A 13,423-nucleotide genomic window follows, 5' to 3' on the forward strand; every position below is an offset into this window, starting at 1 on the left:
ATAATTAAAAAATTAGTGATATCTGAAATGAAAAGGAAGAATTACTACAAATCTTATAGACATAAAAAACTTATTAGAAGGATGTTATGCACAAATATATCAAATACTCGTGAAAATATAAGTATCAAATATTTATACAATTTCCTTGAGAAACACAACCTAACAATTCTAACACAAGAGAAAATACAAGGTTTGAACACTTCAGTATCTGTTAAATAAATTAAACATGAAATTACAATGTTTTCCATAAAGAAAACTCCAATCTACATGACTTCACTGGTGAACAAATATTACCAGTTTTACGTACAAATTCATCTGTAGAATGGCGATTGTAGGAAGAATCCTCAACTTGTGTTATGAGGTCAATAATAACCCTGATACTAAAATCTGACAAGAGCGTGAAAAGAAAATAGTCCAATAATTATCACGAACATAGATGGAAAACTTGCAAGCAAAACATAGCATATAGAGTCAAATAATTTATTAAAAAGATAATATATCATAATGAAGAGGGCTTCGTTCTGCGAATGCAAAATTAACAGTCAGAAATCAATCATTGAGAGAGGCAAATCTAAAAAGAGAGAGGGAAACAAACTGTAAGAGACTTTTTTTTTTGCTGAGCAACTTTAAAGGTAACTTATTTACATTGTGATGTATCAAATTATATATGAAAATTAGTAATTTTATAACTGTGATAATAGCAGGGTAATCAATTAAAAAAATTTTTTTTTCAACGTTTATTTTATTTTTGGGACAGAGAGAGACAGAGCATGAACGGGGGAGGGGCAGAGAGAGAGGGAGACACAGAATCCGAAACAGGCTCCAGGCTCTGAGCCATCAGCCCAGAGCCCGACGCGGGGCTCGAACTCACGGACCGCGAGATCGTGACCTGGCTGAAGTCGGATGCTTAACCGACTGCGCCACCCAGGCGCCCCAAGCAGGGTAATCAATTTTTAAAAAAAAAATTCAAAGCTTATTTTTTCCAGCAAAAGTAAAATGATTGTAAATTGAAATTAGTTTCTTAAATTTTTTTTGACTTTTTTTTAATTCTCAAGTTAGTTAACATATGGTGTAGTCTTAGCTTCAGGAGTAGAACGCAGTGATTCATCTCTTACATATGACACCCATTGCTCATCCTGTCATCCATTTAAACCACTTCCCAACTCCCCACCCCCATTAACCTTCTTATGGTTATGAGACTCTTTTTTTTTTTTTTAATGTTTGTTTATATTTGAGAGAGACAGAGACAATACGCAAGTGGGTTAGGGGCAGAGAGAGAGAGAGGGAGACACAGAATCTGAGGCAGGCTCCAGGCTCCGAGCTGTCAGCACAGAGCCCGACACATGGAGCTCGAACTCATGAGCTGAGCCAAAGTCGGATGCCCAACCAACTGAGCCACCCAGGTGCCCTGAAGTCAAATTCATTTAAGGATGAGTTTGTAAAAGAGGCTTGAGAAAGGTATAAACTGACATTAAATTCTTCTGGAAATTCTCATTCCCTTAACACCCTTTTCACATAATGACAGTAAGTCAGATATTTTAAATATAAATGAAACATGCAAACCATGTTAAAATGCATTTGTAATTTTTAGAATATATGAGTTCTTGTAGCAGACTTGAACAATGGCTTTAGAATCATCAAACACAGCAGCCACTAAATATTTACCAGTTGCCTGCTTGACAAAGAAAGGACTACAAAGATGGCCTCAGGACCACTAAAGAAAAGAACAAAACCAGATGATTAGTCTTGATTACTGTTTGTAGCCTGTGTTCTACGAAGGACTGCACCCTCATGCCTTTAGAAGAAAGAGTGAGAAAATAGGAACTGGGGAACTTTTCCTGATCAGTGAAGATTCTATGAGAAATAGAAGTTTCTATATTGTAGAGTTTCTTACAGACTCTCACACTTGAAATTTGGTCACCAGTTCAGGTAGAGAATGAAGAGTTTGCTCTAAATGTGTGTGTGTGTGTGTGTGTGTGTGTGTGTGTGTGTGTGTGTGTAGAAAGCTAGAGCAAGTCATTATTTACATTAATAAGTGGGATCAATTCAAATTTATTTCAATTTTTCTGTTACATAATAGTTAAGAACATGGACTCTAGATTCTGAGCTGCCTAGTTTGAATTCCAACTTAAACCATTTAATATGCATCGTTGGGTTATTTTTATTAACATCCTTGACTCTAAGTTTTCTTGTTCATATATGTGACTGGCCAAATTTACCTTATGTCAATAATAATGGGATAGTGAATGTAAATTATTTAAGTTCTGAGACAAATTAAGAGTTGCAAACATGTTTGATATTTGCCTCATATTAACAAAAGGATTTTCTAAGCTTTAGGAAAAAAGAATCTTCATATGGAAAGTTGAATGTATTTGATTACATAAAAGTTAACATTTCTCTTTCTCTAAAAAGGAAACCCACAAAATTAAAAGACATTTTAAGGAGGTTTACAAGTTGGAATCAACTATGACAGACGATGTTTAATGTATTTATTGTATTAGTTAAATTGATAAGAACATCACCAACTGCATATATTAGTGGGCAAAATAGATGAATAATTAGACAAGAGAAAAGTAGTAAATAAATATGTAACATTGTTCGTGTCAGTAGTATCAAAAGAAATATAGATAGATACAAAAATTTAATTCCTGGCCTATAAGTAAGATATTTTAAAAGCAGTATAAATAATACAGGTTACATTGGAAAGAGAGACATTTGCATACGTTGCTGGCATCACAATAGTCGTAAAATACTTGGCAAAATAATCTGTTGAAACATGTCACAAGGCTTAACAAACATCATACACATTTGATCTAATAATTTCCAAGCATCAAAATAATTATAACAAAAATATATTTATGAGATATTTAATGCATTGCTATTTTTAGAACTGAAATGTCACCTGAACTGTACTGTATAATATATGGAAGATAAATTATAATAGTGAAATAATAAACTATTTTCCATGATGAGAAAATGCCAAGCACACTTTGGAATATAAACATAATAGATTATTAAAATAATTAAAACTAATATTAGTTATATTAACATAAAAGTCACAATATAATTTAAGTAAAAAGCTGTATATATAGTGATACATGTTGTATGAATTTTATTAGGTATAAAGATGTAAACATAATATAAAACATGTCAGTGGGAATTATCCTCTTGGACTGGAGTTGGTTATAGGGCTCACAGTGAAACAGATGCTAAGTTTCCTCTTTTAAAATGAACTGCCAACAATGACCAAATCCTTCTTTCCTTGGCTTTCTAACAGGTAATAGTGATGAGGGAGCATCGGGTGAGCTGAGAACAAAGTACAGGCTAACAGCACTCCCAACCCTACCCCTTATGGAATATGTGTGATATTCCTGGACACTCCTGGCTACCCAAGAACAAAGGAAAGGGGTTTAAGTGCTTGCCATGGTAATGTGGGAAACAAAGGCAAATGAAAAGGTAATTCCCTTGCTGCTTACAGGCCATTGACAAGTCCTTGAAACAGGCAGAGTGACCTTCCTCTAGAAGTTTAGCTGCTTCCATGAGGACACTTTGCTAGGAGCAAAAGGGAATCTTGGCTTACCATTATCCTGACCCCTCAGGATCCTGTAAGTCTACTTTAACATATAAAAACTTCCATTATCTCAACTCTCCCAAGATATATGCTGGCAGTCATACTCCAAGTTTATGGCCACCTGATATATATCTGAAGGGTCTCATGATGAAGGTTTTACTAAACGGTAATAAAGGGCATTTTCTTAACACAACTAGCCCCTCAAGGTCCTGGAAACCTTGCTTCCAAAATTCCTTAGAGACTTACTCTATCCCTAACCCCCTCCCAACCTGAGGGTATATAACCAGTTACCCATCACAACCCCCATGCAGCTCTTTCTGCCCACGGGTCCGGTCCCCATGCTTTAATAAAACCACCTTTTTGCACCAAAGCCATCTTCAAGAATTCTTGCTTGGCCAGCAGCTCCAAACCCCCCACCATCACTGCAAGACTTCACCAATAGAATACATCTGCTGCTACTACTCCAACACACGTTGAACAATACATAAAAGAAATTCTGGCGTTTTAGAGAGGATGAGGGGATCTTGAGGTCTTTGTCTCATATTACAATCTGTAGGGGATTATAATATGTTTGATGGACGATCATTTCTTCCTCTTCTTGCAGGTGAGAGGTGGGTAGACTCCTTTCCTAGAAATCACATAAAGAAAGCACCAAGGAAATTATGTATAAATGTAGGAATTCATGAAAGAAGAGAAGACTGACCTATCATTTCTCTGTATGAAAACTTTTGATAACTTAAGGAATTCAGTTTCTTTCAAATCAGAAAATATTGGTTCACATTAATACAAATTATATGATGTAGTAACAAAACCTTTTGTTTTGAATATAGCAAGAAATTAACTGAAAAGGAACAGTAAATGCTTTATAGTACCCATTATAGACTGTCACCTTTGCTGTCCATAGAACAATACCTCAGTCCCCACAAGTGAATATATTTTTTTTAACATTTATTTATTTTTGAGACAGAGAGAGAGAGAGAGAGCACGCATGAACAGGGAGGGTCAGAGAAAGAGGGAGACATAGAATCTGAAACAGGCTCCAGGCTCTGAGCTGTCAGCACAGAGCCCGACGCGGGGCTCAAACCCACGGACCGCGAGATCATGACCTGAGCTGAAGTCGGCCGCTTAACCGACTGAGCCACCCAGGCGCCCCTCCACAAGTGAATATTAAGCAGGTGTCAGGACACCTGGGTGGCTCAGTCAGGTGAGTGTCCAACTTCAGCTCAGGTCATGATCTCATGGTTTGTGAGTTCGAGCCCCGCGTGGGGCTCTGTGCTCACAGCTTGGAGCCTGGAGCCTGCTTTGGATTCTGTTTCCCTCCCTCTCTATGCCTCCCCCTCTCACACACTCTCTCTCTCTCTCAAAAATAAAACACTAAAAAAAATTTAAGCAGGTGTTAAATTGATCTACTATTTCTTGTAGCATAATTCATGTGAATATGAATAAAAGCACAAAACAGAGCAACAATTTTTAAAATTATATACGTGATGAATCTTCTGTTAAGAATGGCCTACTGATAAGCATTTACAATTATGATTTAAATATGAAATGCCTTTGAATCAATGGACTAATAATCGCTCAAATTCTCCAAAGCCAAGAGAAAAACATCCCGAAAGACTAAAGGGGCTCAAATATTTCTCTCTCATAAGAAATTTGGAAATATTTTGATGATAGAATCTAAATGAATTGTTACTATAGAAATGTATCATTAGGATAAAGGACATTTAGGAAAATTCATCTTCAGTGAATTGTCATTGGTTAGGTGGGCACCTAAGGAAATGCAAGATTCCTGCCGGGAGCAAAAATGTTGCTCTGAGCACTTAGATGTGAGCAGGCATCAAGGAAAGTAAGGATCTGCAAAGGAAAGGTAGAAGCCACCAAATATGTCCAATTTGCAAATCTACTCAGAACTTAACCTCTGTCTGCTTGTTTTGGAAATAGGATTGCATTGCTCTGGTACTTCTGTTTTTCCTGTCACTGTCTCTTTCCCTGAGGCTGTGGGCACTACTTAAACCCAGGAAATGGTTAGCAGGTTTGCAAAGTTACTCTAGGAGGGCAATTTTCCACAGGCCTATTCCCACCTTAAGCTTTCTATAAAAACAAATGTTTGGGAAGTCTTCAGCCCCATTATGGTAACTCACTCATTTCTCTTCCTGCAACTTTAACCAGAATTCATTACCCAGTGGCCCTGTGAACTTATGACTGTTCTCATTCAGAGATTCAGGCAATTTTCCATTTAGGAAAACCATGGCTCTCAAACTCCACTACAAGTGATGATAGTTAATTTACATCACTCATCTTAATATATATGAAAATAAATGAGAAATATCGATGAACATGTTCTAAGCAAAATTTTATAGTGTTACATGAATATTTAATCAATTATTTTTTTTTTTTTTGCTTTCAAGTAGGACTGACCTAAATGATCCATCATATAATAGGTCTTTGTTTTTTTTCTTAATCCTTTCTGATTAATTTTGCCAAACTGGACATCATGAACTGTCAAGAAGTACCCCTTAATGTCAACTCACTCGATGTCTTGCCGCATATTTTTATTATAATTACCCATAATCCTCTCTCTTTATTCTGCCACTGGAAACCTTATAAATACTTTCCCAGTGTTCTCTGCAGAGCATCCTTCACCTCCTTATTTTTTGGTCTGCAGATGAGAGGATTCAGCATGGGAGTGATCACAGCATACTGCCGAGATCAGATCCAGAGTGGGGATTCTGAAGTTGGAATGAAATAATGAAGAAGACCTGAGCCATAGAACAAGATCGTTGTGGTAAGGTGGAGGAGCAGGTGGAAAAAGCTTTGCCTCTGCCAGAGGTGGAGGTGATGCTCAGGATGGTGGAGATAATGTGGGCGTAAGAGAAGATTGACAGGGAAGTTACAAAGCCATGTGGGAGGAAAGAGCAGAATATGACAAAGAGGTTTGTAGAAACATCTGAGTAAGAGAGAAGGAAGAGAGAGGGCAGCTCACAGCTGTAGTGTGGGCTGGTATGGTTATCACAGAAGTCCATTTTCATTGCCAAAGGGACATTAATGAGTGTGTCCAGAATGCCCAGGTTCCATGAACCCTACACTAGCTGCAAATACCACTGTTTACTCATCACCTGGCCATTGAGCAGTGGGTGGCAGATGGCAACATAGTGGTTATAAGCCATCTCTGAGAGTAGGCAGACTTCAGTCCCTGCCATGATAGATACAAAGAAGACCTGAGCCAGGCAGCCCTCTTCTGAGATGATTTTCTTCTTAGAAAGGAGATGGTTTTCTTCTTAGAAAGGAGATGGTTTTCTTCTTAGAAAGGAGGTTTTCCAACATCTTGGGCACAGTAACAAGGGAAACAGAGGTCTAAGAGAGGAAACTTAGGAAGAAGTACATGAGGCTGTGGAGGTAAGAATCAGCCTTGGTCACCAGCCTCATTGTCAGATTCCCTATTAGGGTCAGGAGATAAATCACCAAGAAAAGCACAAAGAGCAGAGTCTGAATGTGGGGGTCAGCAGATAGTTCAAGCAGGATAAACCCTGTGATGGTGGTGTGGTTCCCCAAGGCCATTTAAAAAGGATGGCCCCTAAATATGATTATGAAAAGCATGGCAATGAAGTTTCTATTTTCCTCCAACCAATTTTCATATTGCTTTGATTCTTTTGTAATATCATAAACATTCAGAAAATATGTCTTAACTTCCATCATGGGCCAAGTTTTGTGTCAGTCACATGGAAAATAAAGAATAAGATTTGATGCCTACATTTTAAAATGTCATAGTTGAGGGGCACCTGGGTGGCTCAGTTGGTTGAGCATCCAACTTTGGCTCAGGTCATGATCTCACAGCTTGTGAGTTCAAGCCCCGCGTCAGGCTCTGTGCTGACAGCTTGGAGGCTGGAGGCTGCTTCGGATTCTGTGCCTCCCTCTCTCTCTGCCCTAACCCACTCACATTCTGTCTCTGTCTCTCTCAAAAATAAATAAACATTTTAAAAAATGTCATAGTTGAAAGAAGAATACAAAATAAAGACAAGCAATTAAATTGGAATATGAGTAACTGAAATGGGAACTTTAAGTTTGATTAAGAGAGAAGTCATTAATGTCATCTAATGTAAGGTAAAGGAAGAAAAATTTAAGGATAAGTATGATTTCTCTAGGAAGTCATGGAAAGGAAGGACATTTAAGGAAGATCAGGATTGAGAAGTAGAAAGGCATATTTAGTAAAACGTGGGCATTTCTTAATAGTTAAGAGTTTAGAATATGGGTAGATAATAGTGCAATGACTAAGGATGTAGGGTCCTGTGTCAGACTAAAATCAAATCCTGGCTCCACATTGTGCATGTTACATAACTGTCCTTGTCTTCTGTTTCCTTGCTGAAAATTAGGATAACAATACACCTCTGTTAGAGTTGTTAGGAGAATTAAATGTGATAACATATGTTAAGTGCATTTTAAAAACCTGTACACTATTTCTTAATGTACTGTCATCGTTATTTGAGATTACAATTGTGGCCTAAAACAAATATCCTCATGCAGAATTATCCCCTATCAGAGTTAAAGTTATTTTTGCCACTACTGCTCCTGTTCCTTACTGAAAGGAGTATAATAAAGTTATTTTGAAATCACTAAAGATAGATACTCTCCTTTTCCATCTCCCACCTGAAAGAGTTTGGGATTTGGAATCACATTGAAATGTTCAAGGGTTAAAGACCTTAAAGTTACTGAGGGCAATGTTACTCAGAACAAAAAAGCAGCCAGACTTGAGAGATGCTAAAGGAGAGAGAAGGTGAACTTGTGGCCCCAGAAAGAAATCACTTTCTGGGATGGATGTGTGCTCCATGAACGGCCAGACCTCCAGGCAAATAAGGAAGAGGTCATATAAAGGAGTACCTTGCCAGTGTCCATGGCATAGATCACTCACTCAGACAAGGCAGAAAAGAGGTAAAGTAGGGACAGAATTTCAGGAGCCCATGATCCTAGAACTCTGAGAGCTTGGCAGGTCTTCTAAATTATTCTGGAATTACCACAAGAAGAGATTCTTCCTAAATAACTTTCCTCTGTCCATTTTAAGAAGGCTTCTTAAAGAGGGGAATAGAGCATTCAGTCATGCACATATTTAGATTTATCCTTTGACATTCATCCTGAGACACTTCCCAATACTCTAGTACCAACACCTTTCACTGTACCTTGACTTTGCCCAAACACTCAGGTTTGGTTTATAAAAATACTCTGCCTGTTTGAACATTGGATGTTATCCATCAGTTCTAGCATTGGTCAGATGTGTTAGAATTGGATCTTTGGGTCACTCGTAGGACTTATACAGTGGCTGAGTGGATTTCCTCTTCCTGCCATTCCTTTGTTGCCCTGTTCCCAATAAGTTCAAAACCTGACCAAGGTTAACTTTGAGTGCTTACTTTTCAACTGATCAGCCATCAACACATCCCTGTTCCATTTCCAATACCCAAATGCATGTTACCTGTACATCTTCTTCAACAGATGGTCTACTCCCTGATGTGGCTATAGGGCTTGTGTTTGATTCAACTTTTAAGAATGAAAAATGATTGGGAGAAGGCACTTTTTTATACCTGATTTTATGACTGAGGTTATAAAATTCTACTGATAATATTTTTTTTCATATTCTTCACTATTAGAGTGAAATAGCTACAGGGAATTTTTTTTCTTTCGAATTGTCTGAAACACAACCACCCTGCCACCTCTTCATTTGTTCCTCTGTTTTCCAAAAACCTTGTCTCAGCCATATATAGAATACTTTGGTCCAAGTAATCCTCAAAGCTGCTTAGTTTAGGTACCTTGAGGATTGACTACCAGGCAACAGTAGCCCAGAGAATGGTTGATGCAATGCCAATTATTCCCTGTAGTCAGAACTTGAAGGTTTTATAGTAAAGAGTACCAATGGGGTTCCCTTAAGTGTGGCATTTGGAACTTATAGGTTGAAGCAAAGACCAAAACTGTCAGATGTGAACTCTTGATAGGGAAGTTCACAGGGGACAGAAAAGGCAATGTTTTTTTTTTAACTGTCTTCCTTGTAAAAAACAAATATTTTTCACTTGACACTCTAAAGCAATTTCACCCAGGTAAATCTGCTGCGTACATGTGAGTTGAAGATAAAATGAGTAAAAAATCATAATAAAGGAAAGAAATCTCATAACTAGTCATTTGTCCAAACTGCCCAGTCAACTTTTTCTGGTGTGATTAACCCATATACATGAATCCATATATACTTTAGCCATGTGATGGCTATATAACAATTTTCATGCTTAGTGATTAAGATTTCATTTAAGCAAGCATTTACTTATTGAATGTATCATGTATTGAGTCAATATATTATGATAAATCATAATGCCCACTTATTTATGATATACTATAATGTTATCATTCAAACTAGAATGCTTAATAGTGATTTTCATCCCCCCTGTCAATTTATTAAATAAACATAAGCAATAGAATTGTAAGGAAGTTAGATTATAAGTCCATTTTAGAAGATTGTCTTCCTGCAGGAAACATATGTGGATACTAAAATTATTTTATTTACATTAGTTTTTATAAAATTAAAATTAGGTATATTCATATTTACATATATGAATATATAGTATTTATATCCCAGCCACATTTTCTGGGAACCACTTGAGTTCATCTGCATAGTGATAGATTCCCAGATCAAGTACCTGCATCAATTTACTTCTACAAAAGAGGATAATCTCTAGAATAATAGGATCTTGCTCCAAGCACGCATACTCAACCCAGAAGTTCATGGAGTTAATGGCCATCAGGATCAAACTTAAACAATAGGAAATGGAAATCAGTGGATAAATGCCCCAGGAGGAAAGTTCCTGAGTTATGTATCACACGGTTTTTCTGAGGGTCCCCAGTGAGATTGAGTTCTAGTTTCCCATTATAAAATCATTAACACATCCTTTATTGGTTTTTCTTTCTTGTCTCATGCCTCCCATTTCCTTACTTTGAATCCTCTCTAAAATACTCTACCAGTACCCAAATCCGTGTCTCATTAAATGCTTCTGGGAGAATGCAAAAGAAGATGGTACCAGATGAGGTTCTAGAGAACAGTGGGATTTTGGTAATACATCCCTTGCCAGTTAAGGGGCAGCAGGGACTTTTCCTAGGGGTAAGTACTATGGGGATAACCCCTTTAACATCCAATTACTACGATTCTTTTGATTTGAATGATGTACATATGGAAGTGAAAGTATTGGCTGCAGCTGCAGCAATTCAAAAATATGTGGATAATGATAATTATAAAGATTGTGGAGAACCAAGCATTTGTCACTTGAGCTAGAAGCCCTGAAATAGGAAATGATACTTTCAAATCAGTCAGCTATCAACTTAGGGTACATTGCAAATCCAAAAATATTATATGGAAGCATTGAAAAAACCCTTATTTCCCATTGCAGAAGGGGAGACTGTACGAAAACAAAGTTCAAGATTTGATCTTAAGGTAGCTGAGCCATTAAGAAATCTAAATATGCAGCTCTAGAAGGTTTCCTGTGCTAAAGTAAAGGCCTTGATAAGGAAGGGACTAAACCCTGCAGTCAGGAATGTGAATATTTGGGTGGACAGAGAACCCTGAATACATATTGTCTTAAATCTTCAGGCTTTCATTTAATTTTTTTTTTTCAACGTTTATTTATTTTTGGGACAGAGAGAGACAGAGCATGAACGGGGGAGGGGCAGAGAGAGAGAGGGAGACACAGAATCGGAAACAGGCTCCAGGCTCTGAGCCATCAGCCCAGAGCCCGACGCGGGGCTCGAACTCACGGACCGCGAGATCGTGACCTGGCTGAAGTCGGACGCTTAACCGACTGCGCCACCCAGGCGTCCCTCTTCAGGCTTTCAGAAGTGATGGTCTCTCCCAGTCCTCTTTATCAAAGTCCATCACTCTCACACTGCTTGGATGAAAAAGCCTTGCCTGAAGCACATGTTTCACAAGATGATGTGTGTCCTCTTCAGGGTCTGTCCTAACTTCCCCTCATTGCTTCTAGACCAATAACATAGGTTAGACCTCAGGACTGTAGGAAAATTTGGCATCTCTGTAGGAAGAAATAGCTTATTCATTGAAAGGGCAGCAGGATACAGTTAATATATACTAGCAGGAATTTGTGGAATACATATATCCTAAAGGTATTTGTGGGAGAAGGGTGACTTATTTAAATGGTAGCTCTATCACATAATTTAAAATTTTAGGTCCCTGAAAGGGTGCAATGGAAGCAACCACACAATAGAGTAAATTAGCTGAAGTTGCCAGAACTGCCTCACACCTACTAAGGAAAGAAAAAAGACTTGTGCATGTTAAGTAGTTTTACTATTTATGGCTGGAGTATCCATCATCTGACTGTGTTCTTCATGAGGCCCTCCCTTTGCTAAAGTTCTAAGGAATTCATTACTGAAAAGAGCAATGGAATCACTCAGAACCTCAGCGGAGTCTGTCTTAGGGAGGCAAGGTTTGATGGTTGGAGATGCTGCCATGGAATTGGGGTACTTATTGCCAACGGAAATAAGATTATGGAATAGCAGAGGCCAGATGACTGTCTTTAATAGTCAAGTGTAAGGTGAATACAATTACTGTGATGTGCACCAAGGCCATATTGGCAACCAAGGTGTTTTGGCCTGCAAACATCTGTACTGATGCATAACTGATCACAATGCGCGTAGTGGGGAGATAGGCAGCCAATGAGCCATTATTTCTTTACTAATAATGGCCCCCAAACATGATCGGGAATAGTGAGCAGAATGCTGATGTTAGCTGCCACCATGAAAACTCATGGTTCCATGTCAAGTTTCCAGACGTGAACTAGTTTTAAGACCCAGAGTCCATCTCATTAAGGGGAAGCCAAGTGTCCTTGAGGAAAGTCCTACAGTCACATATAGTATTTTCAAAACTGTTACTCAAATTCTTTTTCCAAACTGTTAATTTATCAGACTAACTGTACACTGAGAAAATAAAAATACTTAGATCTTTTGAGGGATATTATGCACAGGGTCTGAGCTAAACCCTGATACCTGGGACATAAAACACCATCAAGTCCTCATGGGCAGGTAGCCTCATGACACCCACCGTTATTGCACCAATGTTTCACCTAAATGTAGTTCACACCTATGGCCTCATAGAAATTTCCCCATGACCAGTTGATGGAGAAAGACAAAACCCAGGTTTAGTTTGTGATAGAGTTTGCTAAATTAATTAGTACAAGCTGAAAAAGCCTGATGATATATATATATATACCACATTTCTACTCAGGGGTGGCTCCAAGAGGTAATGAGGAGAAAGTCTCCCAATGGACAGAACTTTGGGTGGTGCACTTTAGACATCAACTTTGTATGGAGACAGAATTGATCCAAAATAGGGTTACACATGAACTCTTGGGTAGTGGAAAATAGCTTAGCTGAATGGTCAGTGGCCAAGAAAGAGGAATATTGAAAGGTGGGACAAAGAAGTCTTGGGAGAAGGAAAGTGGATGAATGTATAAGTGTTCATAAAATGTGTGGATCTTGGTTTCTCATAAACCAAGAAGGCCCAGGAAGGACAGGAAGGGTCAACAAGTGGGGGCCTGCCAACTTTTGTCCTTGATCACCTCAGCACTTGTACAATGGGCCAAAGGTATAGCTATAATACAGGGATGGAGTTATGCTTTGGTCCAATGGCATAGACTCCCTCTCACCAAGATTGACATAGCTGTTGTTGCAGCTTAGTGTCCAAGTTGTAAAAAGCAGAGTGCAATACCAAAGCCTTGATGTAGAACCATCTTTCAGAGACTAACCAGCCTCTTGGCAGTAAGTTAATTACATCAGACATTTTTTAGTCTGGAGAAGCCTCTAATTTCTTCCCACTTA

At 38.2% G+C, this 13,423-nt stretch overlaps 1 pseudogene; it reads right to left on the reverse strand.

The window, feature by feature from the left end:
- Positions 1 to 6,172: 6,172 nt before the first annotated feature.
- Positions 6,173 to 7,129, reverse strand: LOC121039062 (olfactory receptor 8S1-like; annotated as a pseudogene).
- Between the last annotated feature and the right edge of the window lie 6,294 nt (positions 7,130 to 13,423).

Source organism: Herpailurus yagouaroundi, unplaced genomic scaffold (assembly GCF_014898765.1).
Source record: "Herpailurus yagouaroundi ecotype Mexico unplaced genomic scaffold, PumYag 166, whole genome shotgun sequence".
In the NCBI taxonomy this organism is placed as follows: Eukaryota; Metazoa; Chordata; class Mammalia; order Carnivora; family Felidae; genus Herpailurus; species Herpailurus yagouaroundi.